Genomic DNA, 27,796 nt, shown 5'->3' with positions numbered 1-27,796 from the left:
AAACATGTACCAAGCACTTATCCTTTGGCTGACTCCCACCAACCCACTCCGTATAAAATACTTGGCAGTTCTATTGGATAAGATAAAGGAAACATCCCCACCAAATAATATTCTTATTGTATTTTATTAACATTTCTAGAGTTTTTTAAAGTTAATGGCAATTTTATATTTTTTCACAACGAGTATACCACCGTGACAGAGATTTGGTTTGACGTGTATTCACGTTAAACGCGCTTAATTGGCTAAAGGACTTGGTAAGGCTCAGGCAATTAGTGGGTGGCTTAATAGACCATCTGGGATGGTCGCGTTGGCATCGGAATTATGGTCAAACTTCGTAGAATCTAATCCAATCTACATGCACATAGATCTGGTGCTTATATTTGGAACATTTACCCATGGAACAAGATTTCAGAGCGGTTCTTAGGGAGTGGTGAAGTTAAGCACTCCTTTTAAGTCCTGTTTCAATATATTTTACGTTTCTAACACCTGTTCAATATTTACAATGATAGAGAGGCCAATCAAAGTAACAGGAATTGGAAGAGGTATATTTATTAAAAGTGCTGCCCACTAAATCACCGCCAATACTCGGGAACACTTCTCACTTTGTACACCTCTCAGTCAGCGTAATATAAGACGAAAACATAAGTGAAATTGAAAACTCTGCACTAAACTGATTGATCTAACTCTGATTATTTAGGAAATAGATCAATAACAATAAATCCACTAGATCGCAAATGGCCAAGACTTTCTGGGCAAATCTTTGCAGAATCTTTGTAACTTCAATATCGTCAACTCAAGTTCACCATTTAAATTATCGATTTCACATAATGTTTCCCTTTCACGCTACACTTACTGGCTCTCAAATTGCCGAACAATTCTTCCATAAACGGCACAAAAATTACAATTCAAGACATGATAGTATCTTTGACAATTACAGAGAACAATATACATAAAAATAGACAGCTGGACAAATTAGGCGATTAATATCTTTTAATTAAACGATGCAAGAGCTTTAAATTGCGCATTATGCACACTAGGATGTACGTCAACACAATAAAACTAACATTAATTTCCACCAAGATAGGTTATTGTTTATCTTCTTTTTTTTCCTTTACACTCTACGCGTACATGAAGTTCATTCATTAATTATGCATGAATTTGATGAATTGATTTTCCATTCATGAATTTTTATTAATATTACAGTAATTTGTGTGAATGAATGTAAAATTATTGAATAAATTGGAATATAAATAGATTTTTTTTTTTTTTTTGTAATCGTTATGAATTGGGCCAGTTGAATCGATTAACTCCAATGAGACAAAAAGTTGAGAAAAACGAGAAACTAGTATATATTGTTTTTTAGGCGCCACGGTAGCCGAGAGGTTAGCGGCTAGACCCGCAAAGCTAAGATGTATTGTTGGTTTAGTAGGTTCGATTCCTCAGTCAAGGTCTTGTATTTTATTTAATGGTTAATAAAATAAATTTACAGTAAAGTATGTTAGGTGGTTATAGGCTAGACCCACAAAGCTAAGATGTATTGTTGGTTAGTGGATTCGATTCCCGGTCTAGGTCTTGTATTTTATTTAGTGGTTAATACGAGAAATTTATAGTAAAGTATATTAGGCGGTTATAGGCTGGACCCGCAAAGCTAAGATGTATTGTTGGTTTAGTGGGTTCGATTTCCGGTCTTAGACCTTGGATTTTATTTAATGGTTAATATGAGAAATTTACAGTAAAGTATGTTAGGCGGTTAAATGCTAGACCCGCAAAGCTAACATGTATTGTTGGTTAGTGGATTCGATTCCCGGTCTAGGTCTTGTATTTTATTTAGTGGTTAATACGAGAAATTTATGCTAAAGTATGTTAGGCGGTAATAGGCTAGACCTGCAATGCTGAGATGTATTGTTGGTTAGTGGAATCGATTCCTAGTCTAGGTCTTGGATTTTATTTAATGGTTAATATGAGAAATTTATAGTAAAGTATGTTAGGCGTTTATAGGCTAGACCCGCAAAGCTAAGATGTATTGTTGGTTTAGTAGGTTCGATTCCTCAGTCTAGGTCTTGGATTCTATTTAATGGTTAATATGAGAAATTTATGCTAAAGTATGTTAGGCGGTAATAGGCTAGACCTGCAATGCTGAGGTGTATTGTTGGTTAGTGGGTTCGATTCCCGGTCTAGATCTTGGATTTTATTTAATGGTTAATAAAATAAATTTACAGTAAAGTATGTTTGCTAGTCGCCTCCGTCCACGGCACCTAATTAGTAGTTGGACGTTAAGCCCCGCCTGAAAAAACTGGCGATTACTTTACTTACTTTTATATGGTTTTTTAAAATTCCTGTGAATCAATAGATTCATATAAACGACGTAGACTGCATTACTGCAGATGTATCTTTTATCTAACGCCATATTAAAAGTATAAGATGGAATATATCGTTATTATTACGACAACTTTTACGTGATTAAGGAAGTTAATCGATTTGGCAAGTGAAAGAAGATGATTAATTCAAATTCAGTCGTAAATTTATATTTCTATTACAGGAAAACCCCCATTATATACATTTTTTATTAAAGATCTTAGCAAAAATTAGTAATAACTGTTCTGTTACCAATACTACAAGTATTATTACTTAGTTTGAATTGATTCTTCAGCAATATAAATGATCGTCTTCTTCGTTAGGTGTATTGGAGCTCCCGTCATGTCGATTTTTGTAATAATCATGTATAATAGATGTTTAAGAAGTCGATTGCGTTCTATAAAGTGATTTAACTAAATTTCTATTACAATTTACATTAGAGTTAATCAGATTGGCTTATGATTGATTCAATGGTTAAAAACTTTTTCTTTTTTTTTTGCAATTGAGTAGTGTTAATACTTATTATCAGCGAAATTTGTTTTGACTATTGTACAGTTAGGGAGTCAATTAAGTGTTCAGACAGTTAATTGATTCGGCAAGTGAAGCATTCAGTTATTGCTGAATTAATGAACTTTTAAATAATGCAATAACTACTTAATCAAATTTAAGTTAATTTTTTGAACCTTATTTTTAAATTAATTAGGAAATTAATAAACCGGGTTTACTTTAGCCCACTGTTTTCCATGGTTTCTCTTTGAATCAAGGAATCGGATCGATTCGAAGGAGTTACAGATCTTGGCGGAGCCGAAAAAAAAGAATTTATTCCAATCGTTGCTTACACTTGTTGAGAGTTAAGGAGATTTTCTTGAGGCAAAGAATGAGCACCCCTGTTTGACTTTTCCGCTCCCTTACGTAAAGGACTGTTTAAAGATCAGTTAAAATTCCTTTAGAACAGTTTCCTTTGAACAGGACCTTTACACAGTTTTCAAGATAAACTTAATAAAAACTTAAGATGTTCATAACAAAGTCCTTTTGTGTGCGCCAAGTTGTTGATCTTCCAAGACAAAAATCAACGAGAGAAGAATTTAAAAATAGCATTGTGCTATTTTGGTATTTGCTTTTATTTCAGGCTGACCAACACACTTTTAGATGCAATCAATCAATCTCCTGTTAGCACACAGCCCGGTCAATCTTAGCTTGTTGCCACTATATATGTATATACTATAAAATCCATTCATAAAATTGCCTCTTTGAACATTGAATGGACTAAAGGAGTGGGGGAACTACGTATTTGAAGTTTTATTAGAACTTTTAGAGGCTTGAAGTCCATTAACAAGAGCTTTTTGTGATCTAGCGGATGATGGTGATGCAGTCACTTTTAAGGAAGAGGTGAAGGGGGGAAAAAATTGGTTGAGAGCTGTGGCGAAAAGTGATGTAATTTCCGTTCGCTACAGGATGTTAGCTTGGCAAAGACGATCAAATTCATTCAAGTGTTTTGTTTGACTTTTTTTTTTTCTTAATACTTAATACTAGCTTTTTACTGAATTTAAGCTCGCTTATTGCTCTCAAATTTTAGACTTGTCACTTTTTAAGACTGGTTATTAGCAGACTTCAGCATTAAGCTGGGCAAGTGGTAACCCTTATGCCCTAATGCTTAAGGGAAAGAAGATACTTTTCACTGCAACGTAGGTACTTCTAAAATGCGAACTTATTTTGGGGAGAACTTATCGTGTCCTAACTTAGTGTATAATCCGTACGGCTCTTCCGAAATATTATGCAACCAGTAATCGGGCTGATACGAACATGGAAATACTGAGAGAAGTGTTTTATATAAGAAAACGAATCCTAGATTTCAAAGATACATTAAGGAGTGGGATTCTGTTGGCTGGGAGTACGAGATTTCTCTGTAAATTTATTTAAAAACAAATAAAATTTAAATAAGTCAACGAACGATAAACGATTACGCATGATACCGTTTTTTTTAAAAAACTAACTGAACGTACCTTCCAAGCTCTCCACAGAATAAATCCCTTCAACCCCAAAATCCTACCTTTCCAGTTTTCAAATCCTTCAAATACCTTTTCTTCTCTCAAATCCCTTTTGGTTCGCCATCACTCATCTCGCACCATTCCAGAAAACAACCCCTTTTTAAAGTTTAAAATGCCAGTGTAGCCTCGCTATTATTCTCACCGAGTAGGCGAGTGCAATTTAACTCCGTAAATTGGGAGTGTTACCCCGGTGTTACCCAGAATAGGCTCCTTTCTCTTCTCGCAATGAACGAGAGCGCATGTGTCTGTATTGTTTGTCAGCAGGGCCGGATTTTCCTATAGGCTAACTAGGCTTCAGCCTAGGGCCTCAAGATCAAGAGGGGCTTACATTCAAATTGTTTTTTTTGCCTTTTTTTTGGCATTGGCTTTCGCCATACAGCATCGTGTAGGTGCTTATCACTAGAATATCACTCACTCTCCATTCTGAAATACATTATATAATATATTCGCTTCACCCATTCATCCCTCTACTACATACAACTATTGTATTTACATACAAACTTACAACTAATGGATGGATCAGTACTCTATATTCCTGCCATCCTTATAGCTTAACCGAAATTAAAATCACGTAATCCTTCTCTAATCATTTTCTTCCATTCATTCTAATCGGCTATAACTTTTTAATACACATACATATTGATATACATCTCACAGTAGTGATGTATTTTATTATCTCTCTTGTAATTTACAAACTTAAAAATGGGAGATGAAAGGGCCTCATAAGTGGGAATAGCCTAGGGCCTCTGTTACATCTAAATCCGGCCTTGCTTGTCAGTAAAAGCAAATAATTTGGCTCGCATAACACGTAGGGACAAAAAAGCGGAAATACAATTTTTCGGCGAAAATACCGTAAATAAATTTTCAGAGTTAAAAATTGAATGATATAAAAAAGAAAAAAAATCGGGCGGTATGAGATCATCATGTCTTTTCTGGAAAACAGACAGATCATTGGCATTTTCTCTGGAATTATATCTCTCGTATATTGAAAAATCTCAGAATAATTCATGAAAAATTTATCACGTTTTCCCCCCGTAAGTCGACCAATACAGTTTATTTAAACAAAAAACGAAGAGATAGAAAAGTAAGAAACGATCTTATCTAAGTTGAAGAGTCTCGGAATAGTTATTAGGTGAAGTACGATACCCAAACTAGACTACTTGAGTCACCCAAAGACCTGACGTCATCGTTCCAATATAAAACGCAATCTCACTACTTCAATATTTCTGTATTGTGCAAATAAATTAGCACACAAAAATAAAAAAAAAATCATTGCCTTCGTAATTTGCAAATCAAAGCAGGTTTTTTTAATTTATCAGCCAATTAAAACTGGCGAGAATTTTTATCAATATTTTTTAATTGGCTCATTAAAAGACAACAAAACTCTTAAAAAAATGCATAAAAGAAATTTAACTTCCTGTTAAATTGATGGAAGATTTTGCAGAATATTTTTTTTATCCCCACTTCCGCTCACTATAGTTAGTACAGAGATATTGCATCCATGCAGATTTTAACCGGAAACATGCATTTTAAGGTCCGTTGAGTACGCTGAGAATGGTTTTTACAATATGATCTCTGTCGGTCTGTCAGTTTACGTGTTTTATATATATACACCCACTTAACGTAAAAACGACGAATTAAAAAAAATTAAAAAAAGTTAAAATTTAAATATTTTTACTGAACATACCACCAGAGAGGGTGCGACAATGTTTTATTCCAAGACCAGCCTACCGTAAATGAAAATCACTTTATGGAATCGATTTTTTTTTTCATTTTTCCCAGAAACTTTTCATTTAAATTCATTTTCGTAACTTTTTCTTTCATCAATTTACTAGGAAAATTTTTGCTTTAGGGGCAGTTCAAAGGTTGTGAGAAAGGGTTAGGCTACCCTGGTAAGGTTATTTTTCTGTTATAATGTAGGGTTACAAAAACTGCAATATTGTTGACGAGAAGAATTAATTATTAACGCAAATGTTCGCGAGTTTGAAGAATATTAATGAGTTAGACGCAGAGGTCGCCAAAGTGGTCTGTTATAGACCCCCCAGGGGTCTATTTAACAAAAGTAGGGGGTCGATCTGAGCCTGGGGGGGTCTTATTTATAGTTACTTATTTATTTAATAAATATTAAGGTATTTCAATTTCAACGTGTAACGCACGAGGGACTACTGTTTAAGCTGAGGGAGATTCTTCCTCAAATCCTACCTACAAGATCGATATTTCAGAGTGATCTGCGGAGCAGCAGACTCTGATATCCATCTAGCCAGAGCTGGCGTTCCTCAGGGCAGTGTCCTAGGTCCTCTTCTTTACTCCTTATATGCAGCAGATGTCCTCAACATCCAAATACCATTCTTTCCACCTTTGCTGACGATACTGCAATCTTATCTCCTCATTACGATCCTCTTATCGCTACATGAACTCTACAAACACACATCAACCACTTACAGGACTGGCTTTTCAAATGGAGAATCAAAACTAACGTTACGAAATCAAAATTTATAGTATTTACTCTCAGACGGAAAATCCTACCTCCCATCATCTTGAACCCAACTCCTGTACCAACTGTGGACAAAGTACGCTACCTTGGCTGGACATAGACCAAACGGTTGACATGGAATCATCCCCATACTAGACTGAAAAGACAAGAAACTAACCAACGCTACAAAACTTCTCGCCAGACTACTTGACAAACGTTCGAAACTTAACCTACATAACAAAAGACTCTTATATCTCTACTGTTACTGCGACCTATTTGGTCATACGGCATCGAAGTATGGGGATCGACTAAGCGTTCCAACTCACTACGCCTCCAGACTTTACAATCAAAAATACTTCGAAAACTTCTTAACGCTCCGTTCTATGTATCTAACCTCACACTATCCATAATGGCCTCAAAATCCCTTTCATTACAGATCTTGCTAACACTCGTTTCCCTCAAATTTCATTCCTCTACAGCAGCTCAATCCTAACCCTCTCATAGAACACCTATCTTCCTCCACATTACCAGGTAACCCTCTAAGGAGATTTGAAGAGAAGATGGCCTCGTGATCTACTCTTATCGTGAGAGCTAAGCACGTTACTGGAGTGACACCACTGGGTGCCTTCTCCACACATGATTTGCTTTTATTTGTTTGCTATCAGGTACCATATTTACTTGTTGCAACAACCGTTGCAGTGGTAAATTCCAATAAAAGATTTTAAAAAAAAAAACATTAAGATATTTTTCATTAAACTATTTGTTACACAATGTAAAATTACTTTAATAAATGTTTAAAAATCATAAAATAAATGTACAAACACAGTACCCTAATAGATAGTTTTATTTTAATTAACTGAAAATTACTTTTATAGAGGGGAGGTCGATGGAGATTTCGAAAAATTATATAGGGAGGTCCATGATCAAAAAAAAGTTTGGCGATCCCTGAGTTAAAGCCTCGAGAATATTAAGAAACAGGAAGTCGTGTGGGTGTACAGCAAAGATTTCTCTTACTTTTATTACTAATTTTCATTGAAAAGGCTCACAATGATTTGCATTAAACTTTGAATACTAACTACTAATTGAATCAACTTCCGGAAAAGTAGATTTTAAGAGGATTTCCAGGAGAATCAGCTTAATCCGCGCCCCCACCCCACCAGGATGTGAACCTTCAAACTTTTGTTGCAAGTTCTGTGCTGAACTGTTCATTCCACTCTCTGAACTAACTACTTATACACAATTCCGGGGCTCTTCTATCACCACCATTACTAGCTACGACCAAAATAATGCTCAATGTGCCACCATGATATATTAAAATGAAAATTCCAGCCCACCTTGTAGGGCTAGTAATAATAGAAAAGTCGTGTGAGTGTGCTTTCACCTGAGTTTTTTTTTTGGTAAATACACCTTCACTGCAAAAAAAAAAGTACCTCCTCCTGTTCTATTAACATCCTGGTATGTCCATAAATCTGGCATTGTAACAACCCAGTAACCTTCTGACCTCTCTCTATCTCGCTAGATTCCAGCAGTCTGACAGGAAATTCCAAACATGTCTGGTGATAAATTCACCATTTTGTTGTTATACAGAAGAATATGTTTTCTATGTGGGCGAGTTATTGTAAATCCATAAGTACAGTTTATTTTGTATTCCACAAACTACAAAAATAAAACTACAGCTTCAAAAATTACAGCTGAGTTATTTTTGATACAAAATTACATTTAATTCTCTTAAAATATATTTATATTTATCTATTTTTTTGATAATTTGCGAGAAAATGTAACATTTAAATGTGCAAATGGGGAGGCGAATGGGATTTTTGGTTAACCTTCATTTCTTTTATTTTTTTAAAAAAAATAATTATTACAAGGCGTTTAAAAACAAAATAATAATAAATCAATGTGTTTAATACTTCGCTAGAAGATGCCACTTTAATTAATATAAGACGGAAGTAGTGTAAAAGTTGATGGTAGCCTGCGTAAACTGTACAAAGCCTAACTTATAAAGCCACAGCTTCTTCTATAAACAACTTTATATAGTTGTTCTATCTTCATTCCAGTGATTCTATTCTTGGATACAACACGTCTCCTGGGAGGTAGCAAGTTGAAAGGGGGTAGGCACGTTGAGGGATCAGTTCTGACAAGACTATGAAATATCGTAGGTATAACATCCTCCAAACAGACACCCACGTCGTGCGTTCTAACTCGTACGCATGTTTCTTCAACTTTATTGAGCTACAAGTAACTAAAAATGTAAAGCTACTAGTATTATTATAAGATGTTCTTGTCGGGTGAAAATGGACTTGTACATTTCATTTTCCAAAATTTGATTTTCACTTACTTTAATGGAAAATGATAAAAACAATGAGATGAGCTCACTAGAAATAGTATTTTTGAGTTTATCTGCGGATGGAAACGCATTTTATTTAAATTCAGTTTTTTTATTATTAATAATAAAGACAATCATTGATACGGGGAGCTAAAACACAAACTTTTTAATTGCTGCTCACTGGGTGGGGCCACCTAAAAAAAAATCTTGTAATTTAATTTTGTCATTTTTCCTTATCATTGTGTGTTCTACAAAATTTTTAGGGATTTTTAACAATATCCTCTTATTTTCTTAAATCTGTTTATAATCTAAAAGAGCTTTTAATTGGGAAGGCAGTGCAGATTATAGATAACTAACCTTATCTTTATCAGTCAACCAGCTAGAACACCACGTGCTCGTCCTTCGAATTGACCTTTTCATTCGAAAGGGTATTTACTTTTACTCTTAGTTCTGTTTCATCAGTGATCATCTGTAATTAGTTCAGTAATCTTTTATTAACATTCATTTGAATAGAACAAGAACATGTTTCTCGTGTTTCTCAGATTCCAATTTTTGGCAAGTATCAACCAATGATCTAAATTATTTAAGAAGCTTAACGTTCTACTACATTTGAAGTTTCAGATAGTCTGGTTTTCTGCAATTTCTGGAGAAGATAGTTCAGCATGTCAATTTCCATCACGAGTTTGCTTGGAAATCTGGAAGCTGTAAGTGGTTTAATCTCTTATCAAAGCCACTCAGTTACTGATGGATTTATGCGATTTCTGAAGAAGTTCAGCTCGTCGAACACCACAATCAACTGCCACCACGAGTTTACTTGGAAATCTGGAAGCTGTAAGTGGTTAAATCTGTTCTCAAAGCCACTCCGTTACTGATGGATTTATATAATTTCTGAAGAAGATAGTGCAGCATGTATTAATAATCAATTCCCATCACGAGTTTAGGTACTTGGAAATCTGGAAGCTGCAAGGGGTTTAATCTCTTATCAAAGCCACTCAGTTTCTGATGGATTTATGCAGCTTCTGAAGAAGATAGTTGAGTATGTCGAACACTATAATCAGTTTCCATCACGAGTTTGCTTGGAAATCTGGAAGCTGTAAGTGGTTTAATCTCTTATCAAAGCCACTCAGTTACTTTTTTCATCTCTTATGTTTTCTCACTTATGTGAAAAGTCAAATTTAATTCACAGGTAACTGTTCTTCAATAAAATTTCATCAATCATTTGAGATTAAATAAATTTTTGATGGTCCATGAACACTTCTAAGGCCTACAGATTATGAGATAGTTGCCTCCGTGTAAACCAACGAGTTCTGTGTTTTAAGTGTTGTTGAGATCAATCAGAATTCTCAGAAGAAGGAATACAGAATGAAAGTGAGTTCTTTTCTCTATTTTGCAATCAATATCGTTCAGTGTCAGCATCTCTCTTCATTTTTTCTCTATTTTCTATGAGAAGGTGATTCCCTTATTGCGAGAAATACTCATACAGTAATTGTCATTGGAGACCCTCTCTCATATTATTCTTAAACAAAGGTTTGGTTGTGTTTTCTTAAAACATTCTGTACCATCTGATGTCAAATTCAGAACGAGCTATCCTTAATAGCTAATCTTCTGAAAATGGTAATTTCAGTTGATTGATTTAGATCCAAATCTTATTTCTGACGTCCTCTAATCGAACTTCCTGCGATTCTTCGTTTTTCATTTACGGTGGAAATGTCTATATCAGTCTATTTGTACGATTACAAATTGAAAAATCCCTAATTACTCTCTTTGAGGATTAAATTACTTTCCTCCCCTCTATTGAAGGGACACGGTGAATAGAGGGAACGAGAGAGAGAGAGAGAGAATAGATCCGCCATCTAAATGAAATTGAATTCCTTTTAATGGGACTTTGAAAAGAGATGACAAACAATAACATCAATTAAGTAGCAAAGTTGTGCGGTTTACAAGTTGTAAACTTAGTTCATCTAGACTTATTTTCTAAGTCACTTTTATTTTATTTTTTTAACCATTAATTTGATTACGCGAGACTTTAATTTTCTTTTTCTATTGATACTGATTTCTGAAAATGAAGGTTTACTATTGTAATTTAAGGGAGAGTTAATATTCTGTTACGCAGGTGAGGGCTTGGAAAAACCAAAAACAATTTTATAAACCAATCAAAATGTAAAAAGAAATTCAATAATAAGGGCTTAATTAATAAGTTTTGATTTTGAAATTAATCCAACAAACAAAATAATATCATTTAAATTAATTTTTATTGATTATTAAATACAATTTTAAATTCTGTCTTTAAAAACATATGATATTTCAGGTAAACCTGTTCTGTAACCTAAAAGAATCTTGCTTCCATACTATCTGCTAACATCGTGATGAGGTGATGTCACTTTAAGAGATAGTGGTGAATATTTTTCTAAATATTAATTAGTTAGTTGGATGGAACACTAATTAGTATCTTAATTAAAACTATCTAATAAAATAGTCGCAACTAATCAACAGAAAGATTACCTATTAGCGCCAGACAAGGAAATAATAGTATGAAAATTAAGATACAATAATTAATTAATATAGTAATACTACTATAATTACTATATTATTAATTTATGTAGTAAATAATTATAGTAATTAAAAACTAATAAGTGGAAAATTAATTTAAAGTGTATCTTAGCAATTTTATAATTTGTTTCTTAATTTATTACGCATAAGTTAATTGAATATTCTAAATTCAATAACCTAACCTAACCTTCAGTTAGTGGCGTTTCCATCTAAGTTTAGAGCTTTCCTTCTAAATTATTGAGGCGATTACAGAAAAAAAAAAAAAATTGTATCTTATAATCCCTGATAAAATTGGGTCACACACTTTCTGGCAGATTCGTAGTCTTCGCTTTTCTTATTTTGGTCACCGATTTACAACCATAGTTTTGATCAGTATCGTTTTTATCGAGTATTGGCAAAATTATTGATAATGAGGACTAGTTTAGAAAGTCACAGATAATAAAAATTAGTTTCATTGATTCCTGCAACAAATATGTATTTGAAACGTTGAACTAATAAAGTTTTCTCTTACAAGAAAATTGGGTTTTTCTGAAAAGTATGAGTACTACAAGAAATAAGCTAATTTAATCGTTTCAGCCTGGCTTAATCATCAAGCTGCTAATCAAATGAGGGATCACTTCAGGGTCACCACAAATCAAACCCACTACATCTTAGCTTTACGGCTAGCGCCTTCAACTGTCAATGTTATGACGCATCAGCACTTATAGGTATAGCTGGCAGAGTATAAGGCTGACTTTGCAGGCGTTAAAAGAGTAAGTAAACTCAGTATGCTGCAACATTTTCTAAGTCCATTTAACTTTTATTTTTTGTCTTTCTTTTATTATTTATTTATTGCTACCTGTATGAAATATACTTACATCTGGCAAAGTGTGAATACAACAATTACATGATGCGAAAGGTGCCCAGCATAGCCGACGCGTAACCGTAACCGGTAGGGACACAGGAAGAGAGAAATCAGCCAGTGCTGACACTCTCGGGAATTTTAGTGACTGGATAGGAGATCACGAGACCAACGTCGTTTTAGATGTGGTGGATTATCAGGATGGGTTAATGAGAAAAGAGTTTTGAGCTGTTTAATTAGGATGGCAGTATTAGGCTTCTGTGGAAATAGATTCGGTGACAAAGGGGAATATTTAGATCTTTGTGTAGGATAAGGTTAGTGACATAATAGGGAGCATTAACAATACGGTGGAGGACTTTTAATTGGAAGGATTGGATGTGGGAAATATAGGAGGGTTTAGTTGAGCCCTACAGCTATGAACCGTAAGTCCAGATGGGTTTTAGAGGGTTAGTTTCTTGGGTATGCTTAATTTTAGATTTAGATCCGATCTTGCGTAACAGTTGTCCGTACCTTTTGTTTATTTGTTGTATTTTAAGTCTAGTGTCGATGGGAGTCCACTGTCCAAGTAGAAACTCAAGGTAGCGTACTACGTTCGAGGTAGTGAAGTTGTAAATGGAAAGGAAATATAGGTCTACAGGACTTAAGGTAATTGGGAGTTGTTGGGTTCAGGAATCATGATTTAAACTGGAGAATTGGGTAGGGAAACGGGTAGTCCGGAGTATTGAATTATATATCTAGGTAATTTACATTATGGTCTTCTGAGGTAGATGACGAAGTAAATCTTGAAATATCTTTTCTTAAAAATAAAGTAATTTATATATATATATTTTTTTTAGCCCGGCTTAACCACCAAGCTGCCAATCAGATGAGGGAAGCCTAAAAGTTACCTTTATTATCACTTATCACATTAAAGAAGTTCAAAGGTCAGCACGAATCAAACCCACTACATCCTTAGCTTTGCGGCTAGCGCCTCCAGCTGCAGCTGTAGTGACTCATCAACACCTGTATGTCTAGCTGGCAGAGTATAAGGCTGACTATTGCAGGCGTAAAACAAGTAAGTTTACTTTAATTTTTCTGCTTTATTTGTAGATCCATTTATTCTTGAAAATTCCCTCAAAATTATCTGTTATAAAGTTGTATAGCCTTTAGGGAACTGTCAGATTTATGCCAGACATCATTTTAACTTTAGCCTAGATTCTTCTACAGACAATTTCCCTATGCCTCTTCCTTCTTATTTCAAATGGTTTTTACTGGGAGCAAAGTTGTTTTTTTTTTTTTTATTACTGCCTATAAAGTGGTTTTAATTTCTTCCTTTCTGGGCGAGGAGGAATAATTTTTGAATTTGTTGAGCCCAACCGAAAAACATTATCCGTTTGTCTGTAAATTGAGTTAAAATCTTGGAAAGGAAGAATAAAGACTTATATTAATGCCTTCAATTATTAAGATTCTAGTTCTCTCTTAATAGAAAGTGTCGTAATACTAGTACTAAGTTTCCATGAAGCACGACTATTTTTAAAAATGTTTTGTACGTGGTACGTAAGATTACGTTTTACGAGGGTCGTTTGAAAAGTCCGTGCAAAAATAAAAACTACTTATTTTTTGGGGTAAACCTTTTTTATTTTTTAACATAGTCTCCTTTTAGGCTTATACACTTCGTCCAACGCTGCTCTAGTTTGTTGATCCCTTCCGAATAATAGGATTTGTCCAAGTCTGAAAAATAGCCATTCGTTTCTGCAATCACCTCCTCGTTTGAATAAAATCTTTTTCCCGCCAGCCATTTCTTCATATTGGGGAACAAATAGTAGTCCGAGGGAGACAAGTCTGGAGAATAGGGGGGGATGTGAAACGAGTTGGAACCCTATTTCCATTAATTTTGCGACCACAACTGCTGAGGTGTGAGCTGGTGCGTTGTCGTGATGGAAAAGGACTTTTTTGTGGGCCAATCGTGGGCGTTTTTCTTGCAGCTCGGTTTTCAAACGGTCCAATAACGATGAATAATATGCACCTGTAATAGTTTTACCCTTTTCCAGATAGTCGATGAGTATTATTCCTTGCGAATCCCAAAAGACAGTCGCCATAATCTTTCCGGCCGAAGGAACGGTCTTCGCCTTTTTTTGGCGCAGATTCCCCCTTGGTAACCCATTGTTTAGATTGTTCTTTGGTCTCAGGAGTGTAGTGATGTATCCATGTTTCATCCACAGTGACGGAAACGACGCTTAAAGTCCTGCGGATTCTACTGGAACAGCTGCAAACCGTCCTTGCAACACTTCACACGATTTCGTTTTTGGTCAAGCGTGAGCAATCGCGGCACCCATCTTGCGGATAGCTTTGTCATGTCCAAATGTTGATGCAAAATATTATGTACCCGTTCATTCGAGATGCCCACAGCACTAGCAATCTCACGCACCTTCACTCTTCTGTCATCCATCACCATATCATGGATTTTATCAATGATTTCTGGAGTAGTAACCTCAACAGGGCGTCTAGAACGTTCAGCGTCACTTGTGCCCATATGGCCACTCCGAAAATTTTGAAACCACTTATAAACTGTTCTAATCGAAGGTGCAGAGTCACCATAATGTTTATCAAGCTTCTCTTTAGTCTCCTGAGGCGTTTTGCCTTTCATAAAGTAGTGTTTAATCAACACACGAAATTCTTTTTCGTCCATTTTTTGAAAATCACTCGACTTCCTCGATTCAAATGAATGCCAAACACAAAGAAATAGACCGATCTGGTTGAAACTTGGTGTGTGTTCTTCCAAGAGATGCTACTAACTAAACATAACCTCGATACGCGCCAGTACTGCTATCTCTCTGACTTTGCACGCACTTTTCAAACGACCCTCGTATTTAGTTCTTAAATGTGATGTTATTACTTTTACCTCTAAATGAAAATTACTGATAAGCCCATCTTTCTTTAACGATAACTCTAAAATTGATAATCTTAAGACATTTTACTTTCGATATTTCATGGCAATGCCATTTATGAGTCGATTTTTCTCTTCCTTTGTTGGAGGGGGGCCGTTTTTCTCAAAAATAGCTCTTATATTTCCACTTTTCCTGTAACTTGTTAGTTTTGGAGCAAGTATTTCGATCTTGTCAACATGCTCCCTCTCACGCTCTCGGATATTCTTAATTACACTTTATGCTTTGTCTACGGTGTGTTCTGAGTGTATTTATGGTAAACGTTTTAAGCTAAAAACGAAAACTCTCAGGGAGCTCAAAGTTTGTTACTTCCTTTGAGTACTCCTCTATAAGGCTCCATTTAGTGGAGTGGTATTTCCGCTTTAGTGATAGTACTCAATACGAAACTGTTGCCAATATTATACGTAATATCTTAGCGGTTTAATTAAGTGAATGTTGTTGGCTCTAGTTTGAATATATATGTATATATAATGACAAATTTTTCTTATTATAAAGCAGAATACAAAAGAAATATCCACAAAAGAAAACTCTACAAAAGAAAATTTTATATAAAGAAAATCATAACCGTGGATTTGGATAAAATGACTAAATAAAAGGAAAAAGTAACGAAGTTCACAATGATGCTTTTGATTGAGAATTCCACGTCAAAGCTGCGACAAGATAAATGTATAATGTCCTTCTTTTTTGTCCCCACATTCACCAAGTCCTACTTCCGGTTTTTTTTTTTTTTGTATAAAAATGTATTTACATTTAATTTAAAGATTCTTTTCATCAAGCGAACATTATCTTGCTTCTCTGTATACATTAGATTAGACGCTTGGTTGTCTCCATTACCCAGCAAGCACTTTGTTACCCAAAAAGATTGTGTCTGTTCCTCTATTCCAGGTTTACTGCCAAGTCCCAGGGATTCACAATCCTTAATAGTAATTTTTTGTTTTCTGATTTTAGGGTGCCAAATTTCCTGAAATGGCCAATTAATTATTGCAACCGCAGTCAGCTATATGGGGCTCATTACTGTGCTTCCTCTGTCATAGGAGTGGACTTCCGAGAAGGACATGGATAATAAGGATGGGATAGCTGCGAAAGATTGGGGCAGCAAGGAACAGTGGTGAGTGTAAAGTTTGGTAATATTTTAGTAATGGGCATAAAATAGCTTGTGTCAAAAGCTTTCCCCACCAAAAAGACGTGAAATTTAGATAGATCTAAGTAGGGGATACATGTTTAGTCCTGGTTCTGCTGCATCCAAAAGAGTATTTTTGCTCCAACCCCTTTGCAGGTCATACGAGGAATAAATCTCTTCTTTTTTTACAACGTACAGGCTTTTCAACCAGTCCGACCCCCAAGTGCTGCTTGCAAACTATCAATTAGAATGCATTCCTTGTTTTGGTTAAATGGCGATGGATGTTAGGTTATGCAACAGAGTGTGAGTTGTAATTAATGTTAGGTACAAATTAATTTGTAGATATATGCGCGTGTTCAATTTATAAATGAAGTGAATAGGTTCACTTCCAATATCGGATAAGAGAATCTTATGGGTAATCGCAGCTAAGGATTGGGTTACAATTCTTCAGCCATCTTAAGTTTTTGTAGGTCTCCATTACCTTTCTTTTTACCTCATCTTCTTCCGCCCTGGTTATCACATTATTTCCATCAAGTGTATAGTGTCTGGTGTAGTAGATATGTTTAATTTACTACAATCTCACGCAATAAGTTAGTTGTTGTTTATATACCGAGCGTATTTGTTATAATAAGATCATTGATTGAAAGGGATTACAGGAATTAAGTACAGAATTACTATGTTCAATGAACTAGCGTTGAAACTAAACGATAAAGGGAGATTTACAGTAATTAAACAGGAGATAAACTAATTGTGTAATAACTATTCCTTTTTTTGAGAGGGGATATTGATTACCACTTCTTGCTGGTCTCGTATATTTTTATTTCCTTCATTTTTACCTTACTTTGAGACCATTCAGGGATGTCTTTTGAGGGAAATACTGAGTTAAATAATTAGAATTTTTTATTGTAACAATTTATAATTAATTTAAATTAACAACATTATAATAAAATAACATTTTTTTTGTCGTCAGTTACTTTTTATTGAAAATATTATGTTAAAAGTTTTTCTTTATTATCTTCGAGAATCATCATTCTATTTTATTATATTTTTAGCCAAGATGTATCTTGTTGTTTACCATTATCTCTTAAAGATTATAAAAAGATGACTGGGAACAAGATTTGATACGAAGATGATTCTTGGAGATAAAAAAAAATACAAAAAACTTTAAATATCATGAATTTCAATAAAAAGATGTGCCGAAGATAAATAATTATTAATTATTTAAATTTCGTTAATTGTAAAATATTTTATATTAAAACGTCCTAATTATACGAGTATATAATATAACGCAGTGTACTCTAAAGATGGCCCAAATAGGCCGAAACGTATCTTGTTTGAGGCACTTTATTGTAACAGATCTTTTGTCAAAGTCCTTTGCTTCCGAGCCGACAATCTTGCCCAAATATTATACTTCGTGTCTTGTCAGTTTTTCTTTTTAAGTTAATGTAAAACAACATAAAACATTCTATTGGATAAATAAACAGTTTGATGAGATGGGAAATTAGGATATAAATGTAAAAGTAAGTCACTAAAAGTTTCTCATTTGATGGTTAACACTTAGGGGATTGGATTGGACAAAATGAGTGTTTGTGTTTTTGTAGGGTCTCTTATTGTTTACTTTAATCAAGTATTGTTAAAAAAAGAAAAGTGGTTGTGAGGAGTCTTTTTAAAAAAGGGGTAAATAGTGGGAAAAGTGGAGACTATTAAAGGTGTACTTGAAGGGATCGGTGGGTTGATTGCTGTTACAGTCGGTAGGAGGTGCGCTTGTACCAAGTTAATATAACTTGGGCTTTGCAGTGTATTGTGCATTTTATATAATATAATTTGAATTTTACACATCTCATTTTTTTGTTCTATTTTTCTTTTTTTTTAATTTTGTTATTCTTTTATAACTGTATAATCCACTGATGTCGACCCTGTAGATTATTATAGCAAAGGGCACTCAAATGGAAGCCCTACTTCTCCTAGCTCCTTAGTCACAATCGTTAACTCTCCTATCATCCAATTTTAGGTCTCCTTCTCCTACCTTCATCCTCTCTGTTCCTTTAGCGTGCCCAGAATACATTTTTTAATCATTTTTTTGAGGGGGTAATCGTGCAGACTTGAGCTGCAACACTTCAGACATCCACAGTTTGTGAACTCATCTTGAGTCTGGCGTGTGTTGGCGAAAAAAAAAAAACTGCTCTAAGGATTGTCAGTATTATCTACCCTCCCCCCCACCATGGTTAAATGATCTTATGCAGACGTTGACTTCATCTAGAGATTGCCATGTACTCATTGCATCATTCATGCTACCATATTTTTCCCGTTATTCTCATATACTTATATATTTAAATCGTTGTTTAGTTAACAATCAACACTTGTACAAGGTAGGGCTCTTCAGCTCGGAACCGTTGTACAGATCGTGTCAGTAAGAGGAGGAAACGGCCTCTTACCTGTTGTTCGATTGCGTTGCAATCAAGCGGTTGCGCTATGATATCTTTGGATCTTTGAAAGATTAAAGGAGATAGTAGCGCAAAAAGGAACTGGTAGGGAAAGTCCTCAACCTTTTTAGAAGGGGAGTTTTCGACTATTAGACGCAAAAAGGGGAAGGCACAACAAGCCTCTGCAGCACAATAAGGCTGCGGAGTCGTTGGGTTCCGTCCCGTTTTCTTTTCTATTCTATTCTAGTTACAATCAACGTATTTATTGCGTTATAAAGCAACAAGGACAACAATATACAATGTCCACAAACACTCTCTAAAGAGATAAGTTACCCATGTTATTTTCTATTGACTCTCGTCATCAGAGAGGAGAGCGCGAGGCCACTGTTTTTTTTTTTTTTTTTTTTAGGCCTTCTAGGAGTATTATCTGGAAGTTTTCTGGAAGTAGGAGTTATTATCAATGGATTTTGATGAGATTGTAAGTTAAGATGGAATTTTCTTGTGGCGTAAGGAATGTTTAAGTTTGTATCAATGGTTTTTCATTGGTGACGTAGAAAGGAGCGTCAACTATAGAGCGAAGAAGTTTAGACTACAAGGACTGGATCCTTTGGAGGTTTAAGCGTTTGGTTGAACCGTACAGCTTGGTACCATAGGCTTAGATCATCTTATATTTAAAATATTTTATATAAATATATGTATTTTTTAAAAATAATTACAGAAAATTCTTGTACTTCGGTTTTTATAATCTGCCTTATTTAATTAGGGAATTGGGTATGGTCTGTCACCTTATGTAATATTCTAAATCTTCTGCAAATTTTTAATCTATCATAATAGATACTTTTTTTGCCTATGAGATGAACATAAACATCATTGTTAAGTAATCGCCTATTTTTTCAGGCGGGGCTTAACGTCCAACTATCAATTAGGTGTCGAAACGGAGGTGGCTAGCAAACATACTTTACAGTAGATTTCTTTTATTAACCATTAAATAAAATCCAAGGCCTAAGACCGGGAATCGAACCCAGTACCACAATACATATTAGCTTTGCAGGTCTCGCCTCTAACCGCTCGTAAACATCATTGTTGTTTCAGATATTTTTTATGTTTGACAAAATTTATAAATTCAACTCGGATAAGTCAAATGGGTTTTCCACTGATTGTGGATTTATAGCCGCCAAAGTTTTTCCCAAAATAAATTGCTTTTCGAACCCACACACTCACACTTAGAAGCTTAAATAAGTATGAAATCGACTGAGAGAGAGAGAGAGAAGGACAGAATGATGGGCGGTGACGAGGAATGCGGGTGTGGGGGTCAGAAGAACAAACTTCATAAAAAGCAATCTAGAGTTCCTTTAGCCGCCTCCACTGTGTCCGGGGGTCTTGTCCAGTCTCCCTCTAGGACACTTCAGTTTTTCCAGCCGTGTCAAATAGTGTCCTCCCTTCGTTCTATTGATTCCCTAAGGTTTATTTATTTTATCTTATTTTTCTTTCTTTATTTTTGTTTGATCGTCTTGACAAAGATCTGATTACAATTTTTTGTTTATGTTTCTAGTCATATTGGTTTTAGTCTTTTGGATGGAAAGATATCAGAAATTTTTCCCTTGAAAGCCCTACCTCATTTTTAGCAGGGTCGACTACCTGCAGGGTGTTTTGGAAAAACAGTGACAACTCACCAGTTAAACGTGTCTTAAATTCTGACCAGACAATAGACTTGGATTTTAAATTTTTCCCGTTTTTCCAACTTGCCCATTTGTTAGAGCCCCGCAAATATTTGAAGTGGGTGATTTTTCTATTGAATATTTATAATTTTCCATTATTACGTAGGCTTTAACTTCAGTTGAGCTTTTTTCCTTCGCTAGGAGGAAGTTCACATTGAACTCCTGATGCTCCAACTTCCATGCTTCTTTGTGAGTTTAGCTGGTTGACGTTAATCAACTCTCTAGTATTTGTTTAAGTACCTAAATGTTTCTAAACCCTTTTTTTCCAACTGAATTTTCTCTTAACTAAGTAATTGATCTTTCTGTTAAATGTTATTCTGATGGTAAGTAAAGGGTCCATTTGGAACCATAAAAAGAAGAGATCAAAGGTACAACAAACATTTGAAATTATTACCATTAAGTGACAAGGTCATAAAACCTTTTTATTTTTTATTCTGACATAAATGTCATTAATGTTGTTTCCCTAATATGTAATTAAAACTGTCCGGTAGGACAGTTGTATAAGGATTGATCGTCAAAAAGTGCACGAAAAAGCGTAACGTTAAAAAACACCCAACTTTGACAATTTTTTTCTCTTTTTCTGTAAAAGATAAAATTCCCAAATTTTCTTTAAAATATAGGGCAAACCCTCCTTTATAACTGTAATTTTTTTTGCAACCCCCCAGACCTAATAGATTTTGAGAAAAAAGTTGCCGAAAATGAGCAAAAACGGCATTTTCAGAAATTGTTGTTGTTCTTCTTCTTCTTCTTCTTGTTGTTGTTGTTACCTTTTTTGTAAACTACGTAGCGCCTAAACGCGAGAACCGATTTTCATGAATGAGGTGACATTCGATTCGGAATTTTATGTAGATGTGCCTTTTGGGGGTCTCGACGCTGTACACCGAATTAGAGAGGAGTTAGCCCCCTTTATGTAAGGCCCCCTTCAAAATTATTATTACTAATTACTCTGTAAATCTTAGCCCGATTTTGATAAAATTTGGTAGGATGATAGAGTTAGGGCTCCCCTACGTAACGTTAAAGCGGCGATCTGCTCTTACACTAGTTAAGGGGAAGTATAGCAATCGTTTCAAATTATCGACAAGTGAACTGATTTTCATGAATGAAGTGTCATTCGAATCGAAATTTTGTACAGATTTGCACTTTAAAAGTCTCGTCGCTACGCCTCATATGGAGGGGAGTTTGCCCCACCCAAGTAAGGCCGTTTCTAAAACTATTATTACCAATATTTCTATAACGCTTTGTCCGATTTTGATAAAATTTAGCACGAAGAAGTGATTAAAGCTCCTCTACATGGCTGTGAAGTGCCATCATGCTCTTACACCTACTAAGAGGAAGTACTGAAATCGTTAAAATTATCAATGGGTGAACCTATTTACATTAATGAATTGTCGTTCGATTCAAAATCTTTGCCTCTTTGCCTTTTAGGGAGAAGTACTGTAATCGCCCGTTTATTTTTCTTACTCCTCTTAAAAGGAAGGTCTGAAATCGCAGTTTAAATTTGCTTTTTACGTACAAATACCTTCCTATTTTATATAAAAAGGCTTTCTCAAAAAAATTGTTATTGAGGATGGTTTGGGGACCGCAACTATAATCATTCTTTAAAAAGATCTCTCCAGTGGTAGTTACGGTTCCTACTTAACACCTTATCAGGTTATAATGTTAGAATTGCTTATTCCAAATTTAAAAAAAACAGTAAAGCAGATATGTAACTTAGCAAAATAGACAAAAATGAAAATCTATCCAAAAGGTACAAAAATCTCCTTAACAAAAACTTACAGTTTAAAAAGTTAAGTATAAGGGTTGATTAAACGCCAAAAGGTACACAAATCAGCAAGTATCCAACATTTCATTCAAGCTTAGTTGATATAATTTAAGTAATTTTGCTGCATTAACTTTTCCTTCACATTTTTTAGAATTTATTAGATGTCACAGAACCTTATGCTGGCCATTTTCATCTACAAAAAATTTGTTCAAGTAGCACTGTAGATTGACTGTAATATCTATTAATCTATAATAATCAAACTATTAATTACAGGTTAAAAAGAAAACGTTATAAAAAATAAAAAAAATTACGAGGCTACAAAATTTAAAAACTTTTTAAAAAAAATGCTTACACCAACATACATCAATGATTTCGATTATTTTATTTTTAATAAAAATCGTCTGTTTAAGTTCATTCTTCGATTAAAGTAATTGTTATTTTATGTAGTAGTCAAACGTTTATAATAATAGGTAATAATTATCTGGCTTTATAGAAAATAATATAGTTTTCTTCAATCACACTCTCAATGTAGCTGTTCTTCTCACAATGTTATATATATGTTATGTAATATAAAATAAATAAGTATTGCATACTTTTAGGACAGCTAATTATTCCAGTATTTTACTGTAAGTAAAATTAAATTACAATAGAGAAATGAATAATTGTTGAATAATCTACTTGTTATTAACTGTGTGTTATTTGTTCTCACGAATATTTCGGTTAGACGAATTCAAGTCTGAAATATTGTTTTAAATCCTCCGTGATTCAAATTTAAACAGTAGCCGACTCTAACTTTGTCTTTTTCTACTTTAACATGCATGTATAAGATGTGACAACTTCAGAATAAAGGGCATATTAAAGATAAATCAGAAGAATAATAATTATTTGGAATAGAGTTAAAATAAAGTACCTATTTAAAAACGAAGATATAATATACATTTTATCATAATTATAACCAAATAATATTATGAACGAACAGGCCAGCATAAGGGTCTGTGACATCTAATAAATTCTAAAAAATGTGAAGGAAAAGTTAATGCAGCAAAATTACTTAAATTATATCAACTAAGCTTGAATGAAATGTTGGGTACATGCTGATTTGTGTACCTTTTGGCGTTTAATCAACCCTTATACTTAACTTTTTAAACTGTAAGTTTTTGTTAAGGAGATTACGTAATGGAGTTGTAATTACTTTTGATTGCAGCCACCAATTCTCCTTAATTCCATAAAATGTATTCAATGTGTATTTACAATATATATAATATATGTTTTACTTTAAGGTACGTCAACATCTGAGGTCATAGCCCTTTCGGAGCTATTTCAGTACAGTGCCGCCCTCCAGACATATACAGACAACAATGTCCATCAACGGACAGTAGGCTCTAAGAAGCACCTAGGAAGAGAAATTATAAGGGCCAGCAGCAGGATTCGAACTTGGGATCTCCGCGTGGGAATCCAATAAGCTAATCACTTCCTTGTGAGTTAAATACAATGCGTTTTTATATTATATTTACCATTTTTATATTGTATTTGGTCTTTGATTTGAAGAGACATCCCCCACAGAAAGGGATAATCAATACTAGATCTCTTTTCTGGTGTTTGTGAGACAAAAATCCTTTTATTGATCTCATGATTGATTGGTTGTAAAGAGATAGATTCAATATATTAGCTTGGAAATGGTTGAAGGTGATAAAAGAGCTGAGACTCTTTCTTCTTAGTTTGTATCGATCAAATCTATGCCTGGATTTTTTGTTCCTGATATTGATCCCTTGAATTCTGCTTTTATTTGCGATAGTTACATGGATCTAGAGAAGATTTGTATTGTCTTGGGTTTTGTAACTTAAATTCTGTGCATTTTTCTTTATATATTGCTTGGGCTTTGTTCAACCATCTCTACGTGTGAAACACAGAATCCGTTTTTAGTGTTGGGGAAAAAGGAATTCAAAGTTAAGGATAATTTCTATGTGGTCAGTAGAGGGTCCAACGAAGTTACTTTAAAATGGTGAAGGGCAAAGTGGGGGGGGGGATTGAAGGTTGAGAAGATGGAGCTACTAGAAAGGGAATATCATCTCCACCAGACTCTCAGGGAGGTCGAGCGTGGGTGGAGGAGGTCTCTCTAACGACGGCTCAGCCGGCTGTCCTAGACACTCCCATCGATTTTACACCATCCGCATGTGTGTGTGTTGGTCGGCTGTAAGGGAACAAGGTGAACACCAACTTTGTGGATGTACGAAATGTTCCAATCAACTAACCCACAAAGTAACCTCTACTTCGTTAGACGTTAGACAGGCTATTTCAGACTAGTTTATTTGATTCCATGGTAGAAAACTTCTTAAGAATTAAACAATTCTATCATTATTTTTGCCAGTAGCTATTCTGATAGGTATTTAGGCATTAACTAAATGGGACTTGATTACTTTATACTTATTATTAGATAGCACAAATAATTTTCAGACTTCTAGATCGTCTTCCCTTCTGCCCCCGCACGACCAAGAACTTTCTAGAATCAGATTGATTAACACAAACGATCTAGACTCACATGACTTTCTCTTAGCTATTTTTTAATTAATTATTTATTGTGTCCAACCTACAATCAACAATAAAAACTTTTAACATAGAAATTAAAGTCATTTAGTACATAACAATTAAAAAAAAACAACAATTTGGTGAACATGATCTTTCCGCAATTACTTCTTGTTGCAGGTGGACAATGTTGTTTCGCTTTCCTGAAAGATAACTTCACAAGTATTTATCCGCTTCTGGGATCCAAGACAACGGACATCTTACTGTGAAAGCAGAGAGTCCTATAACAAAGAATAAGTCTGAAGTTTATCAGTCAACATTGTGTCCTTTGTGAAGGCGATTGATTGTGGAATTTGCAAGAGCTTCTTTTTTTTCAAGGACCTTATTTCAAGAAGTAAGTAATATTAGATTAAGATTCTGATCTTAACCTGTGGTTAAGTTCGCAGTGTTAGATAATTTCTTTGACTATTCATCGTAGGCACGCATTTTTATTGCACCCCTGACCAGTTTCAGGCATTCTACCACCATTCGACTTCAATTATGTTTCGATCTCGCATTAAACTTGCTGTGAGTAAACAGGATCAGTTAGTGTTATTCTAAAATGTTATTGAATCGTAAAATATCTTATAAAAATTTAAGAAATAAAGATTAATGAAGTCTTGTAATTGTTTTTAGGATTCTGTATCTTTAATGCATGTATAGTGTTTTAGAAAAGTAAAGTTGGAGTTGTAAAGATTCCAAATAATTTCATAAAAATGAAATAATTATAATTACCTGTGTTCTGCTTCAATCCACGGGGCTCCCCTCTTATAAAAATACAACTCACACTTTACAATTCTAAATTATAACGCATGAACTAAACGTACAGAACCTTAATAAGGTTAATTTAATTTTATTATTTTTACAAAAATGTTTTACAATTCATTACAGATATTATTGAATGACACACATATGTTCACACCATGTATGCTCCCTCAACTCAGCTAACAAGACGGAAACATAAGTGAAATCGAAATCTCTTCACCATAGAGATTAGTATACCTCTGATAATGGATGGAAATCTAAAACTAGTCAAGGATGCAATAAATATGCGCGCTATGATGGATAAAATCAAAAATATTATCCAACATTGTGATCTTAACCACAATTTCAGTACTATTCAGTCGTTTATCTAATTCTTATTTTCTATTAGACCTTTATTACACCTGTACTTTTATTGTTCTTCGTACTGTTTGGACAAAGACATCAGTATCCAAAGTAAATTTATCGCTTCAGATTAAATTGTTTGGAATACTTACTTTAGAGCTTTATCCTACTCTTTGAAAGTTGATGTAGCACACTTAGAATATACTTATATTTGTGTCCACACAAGTTAGTTGAGCACATAAAAGTACAAGCTTAATTCTTGATTGCAACAAGCCCTTTTATTAACGAGGTACTAGAAGGTAAACTAAGGTTTGCAGAAGAAAATTGTACAAAAGATTTGTAGCTTTAGGTATAAGGAAACTGAAAACTTTGTCCAAATGAATTATGGGAGAAAAATTGATACTGATTTGGATAAAAGGTTGATTTATTTAATTTGCTATCGTTTAAAAGATGTATTAAGGTAAAAAGAGTGGCGTAAAAATGATAAAGGTGTCCCTCGGCCCTTTCAGCTTATCGCCGGCTCACCAGTTATCCACATGGATCCTGCTTTACACCCCAAGGAGCTACTTCTCCACTTAAGTTATGGTTATCGCATCCATTTCTATATTCTAGTTAATAAACGATTAGAACATCTACCACGCATTCTTGCGGAGCTGTATTTCAGGTAGTTTTATCTGTTAGTAAAGAATTGTTCATCTCCTATTGTGATAGATTTCTTAATCCAACTAGGAGATAAGTTATTCCCAATTTCAGTCATAATTTTGTATTTATTTTAGCCAAGCTTTCGAACTAGAGACTAGATCATCTTCAGGGCTTATACATATTAAAAATAATAATATTTTTTTAAATGTGATAGGTACTGGCTTAGTTTAGGTACAGGAGTTTTAGGAATTAGATGCTGTTTATGATTAATTCATTTATTAATAAAAGTTTATTATTTAGTAGAGTTGTTTTTTAAATTGTAGTGTAATCTTAAAGAAAGCTTCTTAAAGCTAGAATTATCTCATTAAATACTTTTTTTTCATTGAATAATTTTGATTTTCAGAATTAAAACAGCAAATACTGAAGTAGTGCCTGCAAAACGTCTCGTCAAATTTTTGCAGAATTCAAAATACATCGGAGTACATCTATTCAATGGAAAAGTACAACTAATTAAAAATGTAATTGTTGTATTGTAATTTTGAATATCAGTAATAGTTGTTTATTTTATTTATTTATTATATATAATATAAATGTATTCATGTAACAGCTATGCAATAAAGTAAAAACTCATTATTTAAAAAGTCTTCATTTACCTATTTTTTTAATTTAAACTTATTATTTTAATTTAAATTTGCAAAAAACTAAATTAAAAATATTAAATAATTTGTATATGTAAAAATAGTTAAAAACCAAATCCAATGGGAAGCAACATTAATAAAACTGGTAACAAAACAGAAAAAAAGTTAAGTATTTTCCCTTAAATAACTAAAAAAGTTTATAATACCTAACTAATAATAATTAAAAAAACAATTCATTAATAAGGTTGTAAAGTAATAGGAATGGAAAAAGGGAAAGAAATTAAAAATATTTCTAGAAATGACCACC

The 27,796-nt window shown here is 34.1% G+C and overlaps 1 protein-coding gene and 1 long non-coding RNA gene across 8 annotated transcripts in view; one reads left to right on the top strand and one right to left on the bottom strand.

The window, feature by feature from the left end:
• The window catches only part of wake (ankyrin repeat and fibronectin type III domain containing protein wide awake), a 532,593-nt gene that overhangs the window by 297,986 nt on the left and 206,811 nt on the right, over window positions 1-27,796 (bottom strand). The gene's annotated exons all lie outside the window — the stretch shown is intronic.
• LOC141460092 (uncharacterized) lies at window positions 9,572-27,486 on the top strand. 7 transcript variants are annotated; one of them, XR_012461719.1, is made up of 11 exons: window positions 9,572-9,680; window positions 9,818-10,033; window positions 10,144-10,295; window positions 10,389-10,570; window positions 11,511-11,597; window positions 12,329-12,504; window positions 13,430-13,647; window positions 16,466-16,625; window positions 23,821-24,017; window positions 25,244-25,457; window positions 27,255-27,486. It is a non-coding gene; the product is annotated as an uncharacterized lncRNA (long non-coding RNA). The 7 variants fall into 7 exon arrangements; XR_012461720.1 differs by having other exon boundaries at window positions 9,573-9,630; XR_012461718.1 differs by having other exon boundaries at window positions 9,585-9,757; window positions 9,828-10,033.

Source organism: Rhodnius prolixus, unplaced genomic scaffold (assembly GCF_049639745.1).
Source record: "Rhodnius prolixus isolate KJV_2025 unplaced genomic scaffold, Rpr scaffold_6, whole genome shotgun sequence".
Classification (NCBI taxonomy): domain Eukaryota; kingdom Metazoa; phylum Arthropoda; class Insecta; order Hemiptera; family Reduviidae; genus Rhodnius; species Rhodnius prolixus.
This window is presented reverse-complemented; position numbering and strand designations above follow the sequence as displayed.